Genomic DNA, 5,885 nt, shown 5'->3' with positions numbered 1-5,885 from the left:
TTAAGTAATATGTGAACACCCCCTATTAATAGTACTCGTAAATTTTGCGTTACATTGATTCACTGAATTAATTCTTTCAGAATATAATTTCAACAAGAATATAAGTACTCAGACAATTTTAACAAATAAATAGTTAGTAGGAAATTTGGTAAATGATAAAAATGAGTACAAAAATGAGCGCACGCATATGATAGTCTAGTAAAAGATAAAATTTCAGCAAAAATGGTATGGTTTAATTTTCGGTTAGAACCTTAATTTTTAACCGAAAAAATGGAATTTCAAGAAAATAGTTCAATCATGAACCATAAAAAGATGAATTATCAAGAAGAATAATTATAATTGTCTGCAAAAACACAGTGGAGAGCAGATCTGTATTCATAGAGTAACAGCAGGTGGACAACAACAGTGGGTGTTGAGAATCTGGTGAACTCGAACACCCGGGCACATCCTAAATAGAAAACTCAAATTAAAAATGTATTGGAAGCAGTTGGGAAAATCCTAGTTCACACCGGAAGGGCCAGTGATCCCAGATTTGAAACAACGTTCATTCCAATCCTATCACAGATCTTGTCCATGTGAAATATAGTAGGAGACGATGTAGATGACTGGCTTGCGCGCGCAACCCATTTCTTCTCTTCTGAATTTGAAAACTGGAAGGTGCACGATTGCCGGTCGGAACACTTCGGCGGTTCTATTTATAGCTCTATTTACTAACTGCTCCGAAAAATAAATTATTTTGTTCAAAGTGTAACTATTTTGTAAAAAAAGACCTCTTTTCTATCAAAAGTTCAACTGCTTTGTTAAAATGTATTTTTTTTTCTTTGAAGGTTCATCTGTTCCGTTCAAAATATATGTTTGAAACTGAAAATTTTACAAATTCAACTATTTGGTTGAAAGTTCAACTCTTTGATTGAAAACTTATATTTTTCGCTTAAAAAATTCAATTTTTTTGTAAATAATTGGTCTTTTTGACTTTAAAATTAAATAATTTAGTTGAAAATTCATGTATTTTGTTTAAAATTTGTCTGTTTTGTAGATCATTAATTTTCTTGGTTGAAAGTTCATCTTATTCGTTGACAATTCAAAACTTTGTTGAAAATTTATTTTCCTGCTAAAAATTATTTATCTATACCTGAAAAATGAAACTATTATATGATTGATGAAAAATTAATCGTATATATTCGTTAAGTTGAAATTTTTTTTTTAACATTAATTTTTTTGGTCGAAAATTCACATTTTCCCTTGGAAATTTAATAACTTTGTTGAAAATTCGTTTTTTTTTCTTGTTCAATTCAATTTTTTATCTCAGTTTTTATCTGGAATTTGAACTATTCTATTTTTCATTGAAATTTTATTCCGTACATTGTATTAGTTAAAACACGAATTATTTGATAGAAAATTAATTTATTTGTTTTCGGTTATGATTTTTTTTTAATTGAAAGAATTTTTAAATAAAATTTTTTTAATTGAATTTAAGGTATTAAAAATGGAAAAATAATTGATTTTACAAGATGACTCTGAATTCGTTGAAAATTAAAGAATTAATAGATATTAGTTTTTAAAATTATTTTCAATGATGACTTCAAATATTATTTCAGTCTACAAAAATTTTATCTTTAACCCATTCAATTTGAAATTTTTTAATTAAAAAATTTTTTTAGTTAATTATTAGAAATATTTGACCGTTCATTTAAAACAACTATTAAAAACTACACAAATTTGAACAGAATGGTTCAAAATAGAAAACTTTGCATTGTTAAAATTGTAATGAGGTAAATTTTAACTTTGTACGCTACAATTTTAATTTAAAAAAAGATTCAAAATTAATTTAAAACTTGAAATTATTTCAAATAATTTGAAAGAAGATGTAGATTTTTGCAGATTAAAAAAAATTAAGCTTTTTGAGAATTGTAAAATATTTAAAAAGAATAACAAATATGGTTGTGATTGGTAAGAAAATTGAAAATGATTTTTTATTTTGAAAAAATAATTTTAAGTGAGTATTTGAAAAGATTTTAAAAATTAAAAAAAAAAGAATCAGGACGATTTTAAGGTAATTTTTTTATTTTGCAGTTTTTTAATGTTAGGAAAAAATCTAATTAACAAAATATATCAATTTTCAACCCAAAAGTTTACTTTTTAACAAAATAAATTAATTTTCTATCAAATAATTGGTGTTTTAAGTAATACAATGTACTGGATAAAGTTTCAACCAAAAATGGAATAGTTCAATTTCCACATAAAAGCGATTAATTTTTAATCAATCCTAGAATAGTTACATTTTCAGATGAAGAAAAATAATTTTTGACAGAAAAAATGAATTTTCAACAAAGTTGTTAAACTGTAAATCAATAAGGTGAATTTTTGACCAAGAAAATTAATGATCTACAAAAAAAGACAAATATTAAACAAAAAATTACTAAGCAGTTCAACTTTAAGTGAATAATCGAATTTTCCACCCAAAAATTATGATTTTAATTTTCAACAATATATTTGCATTTACAACAAAACGACTTTGCAGCCAAAAAATATTTGCAGTTGACATTTCAACCGAAAATTTTAATTTTTAACAAAAAAGTATAAATTTTCCATAAAAAATTTAATTTTTACAAAGAAAGACGAATTTTTAACAAAATACATAATTTTTTAACCAAAAATGGTATAGATTAATTTTCAGTTCCCAACATGTATTTTTACAACACATAAAACATATTTTCATCAGAATAGTTATTAAATAAAAAAAAGAATAAATTTTAACAAAGTAGTTGAACTTTTGAAAGAAAAGAGGACCTTTTTACAAAATAGTTACATTTTCAACAAAATAATTAAGTTTTCAAACAAATAATTGAGTTTTTATCCAAACGAGATTTTGAAAATGTTGTGAATATTTGAATTTTATTAACTGATAAAATGATAACGTGAATTATCGAAAAATTGTCCAAGTTTTTCTGTAGTGTGATATTATTTAAACTAAAAACAAAAAGGTAAATATTTGTATTATAAATCTATCCGTGTTACCTATCTATAAATATTTACATCAATAATTTAAAAGAAAAACACTTTCAAAAAATATGTGGATAATTTCTTGAAAACTTGTAGTAATTATTTAGTTTGTAAAATAAAAGGAAAAATCTTTATAAAAATATATATTTTTTGGGGAATTGGTTAAGTTTTAAAATTTTATAGCATGTTACTATTATTACTATGAAATTAGAATTTAAACAATCTTAATTACACTTGTTAGGTGTAATTTTAAGTGTTTTTGTTTTAAATTATTGATGTAAATATTTATAGATAGGTAACACGGATAGATTTATAATACAAATATTTACCTTTTTATTTTTAGTTTAAACAATACCACAATACAGAAAAACTTGGACAATTTTTCGATAATTCACGTTATCATTTTATCAGTTATTAAAATTCAAATATTCACAACATTGTCAAAATCTCGATTGAATAAAAACTCAATTATTTGGATGAAAACTGAATTATTTTGTTGAAAATGTAACTATTTTGTAAAAAGGTCCTCTTTTCTATCAAAAGTTCAACTACTTTGTTAAAATTTATTTATTTTTTTATTTAATAACTATTCTGATGAAAATATGTTTTATGTGTTGTAAAAATACATGTTGGGAACTGAAAATTAATCTATACCATTTTTGGTTAAAAAATCATGTATTTTGTTAAAAATTCGTCTTTCTTTGTAAAAATTAAATTTTTTGATAGAAAATTTATACTTTTTGGTTAAAAATTAAAATTTTCGGTTGAAATGTCAACTGTAAAAATTTTTGGCTGCAAAGTCGTTTTGTTGTAAATGCAACTATATTGTTAAAAATTAAAATCATAATTTTTGGGTGGAAAATTCGATTATTCACTTAAAGTTGAACTACTTAATAACAAAATTCATTTTTTCTTATTAAGGATTCATAATTATAGTTGAAAATTTGACTATTTGCCTTCAAATGAACTTTTTTGTTAAAAATGTTACTGTTTCATAAAGAATGCATATTCGGTGCGTTAAAAGTCAACATTTTAATAGAAAGTTAAACTATTTGGTCGAAAACTAAAATTTTGGTTGGAAAGTCATATTTTTCAGTTAAAAATGCTGCTTTTTTTGTAGATAATACTCTTTTTGACTTCAAAATTAAATAATTTCGTTGAAAATTCATGTATTTTTTTTTAAATTTGTCTTTTTTGTAGATCATTAATTTTCTTGATCAAAAATTCATCTTATTGATTTAAAGTTTAACAACTTTGTTGAATATTCATTTTTTCTGTTAAAAATTATTTTTCTTTATTTGAAAATGTAACTATTCTAGGATTGATTAAAAATTAATCGCTTTTATGTGGAAATTGAACTATTCCATTTTTGGTTGAAACTTTATCCTGTACATTGTATTAGTTAAAATACCAATTATTTGATAGAAAATTAATTTATTTTGTTAAGAAGTAAACTTTTGGGTTGAAAATTGATATATTTTGTTAATTAGATTTTTTCCTAACATTAAAAAACTGCAAAATAAAAAAATTGCCTTAAAATCGTCCAGATTCTTTTTTTTTTTAATTTTAAAAATATTTTCAAATACTCACTTAAAATTAATTTTTCAAAATAAAAAGTCATTTTCAATTTTCTTAGCAATCACAACCATATTTGTTATTCTTTTTAAATATTTTACAATTCTCAAAAAGCTTAATTTTTTTTAATCTGCAAAAATCTACATCGTCTTTTAAATTATTTGAAATAATTTCAAGTTTTAAATTACTTTTGAATCTTTTTTTAAATTAAAATTGTAGCGTTCAAAGTTACCTCATTACAATTTTAACAATGCAAGGTTTTCTATTTTGAACCATTCTGTTCAAATTTTTATAGTTTTTAATAGTTGTTTATAATGGATTGTTTTAAATGAACGGTCAAATATTGCTAATAATTAACGAATTTTTTTTTCAATTAAAAAATTTCAAATTGAATGGGTTAAAAACAAAATTTTTTTAGACTAAAATAATATTTGAAGTCATCATTGAAATTAATTTAAAAAACTAATATCTATATTAATTCTTTAATTTTCAACGAATTCAGAATCATCTTGTAAAATCAATTATTTTTCCATTTTTAATACCTTAAGTTCAATTTAAAAAATTTTATTTAAAAATTCTTTTAATTAAAAAAAACCATAATCGAAAACAAATAAATTAATTTTCTATGAAATAATTCGTGTTTTAACTAATACAATGTACAGGATAAAATTTCAACCAAAAATGGAATAGTTCAAATTCCAGATAAAAACTGTGATAAAAAATTGAATTTAACAAGAAAAAAAAACGAATTTTGAAAAAAGTTGTTGAATTGTCAACCAATAAGATGAATTTTCGACCAAGAAAATTAATGATCTACAAAACAAACAAATTTTAAACGAAATACATGAATTTTCAACGGAATTATTTAATTTTAAAATCAAGAAGACCAATTGTTTACAAAAAATTGATTTTTTTAATCGAAAAATATGAGTTTTCAATCAAAGAGTTGAACTTTCAACCAAATAGTTAAATTTGTTAAATTTTCAGTTTTAAAAGTGTATTTTTAACGAAAGAGATGAACCTTCAAAGAAAAAATAAATAAATTTTAACAAAGTAGTTGAACTTTTGATAGAATCTCCAATCTCCAATTTCTTTCAAATGCGGATCAAGATATAAATAAAACGCATATAAAGAGGCGCGCAAAGTATTCAAATCATGAGAATCGCCAGAATCGAGATCTGGAATTATTAAAATCCCATTCTCTTCATTTTACGAGGGTGGATTGATAAGTTTCCGGCCTGACCAAGAAAAACAACGTTTTTAAGAATTTTTTTTTTATTTCTCAACATAATCTCCTCCAAGGCTGA

The sequence above is a fragment of the Belonocnema kinseyi genome, chromosome 1 (assembly GCF_010883055.1).
Source record: "Belonocnema kinseyi isolate 2016_QV_RU_SX_M_011 chromosome 1, B_treatae_v1, whole genome shotgun sequence".
NCBI classification, from domain to species: Eukaryota; Metazoa; Arthropoda; class Insecta; order Hymenoptera; family Cynipidae; genus Belonocnema; species Belonocnema kinseyi.
This window is presented reverse-complemented; position numbering follows the sequence as displayed.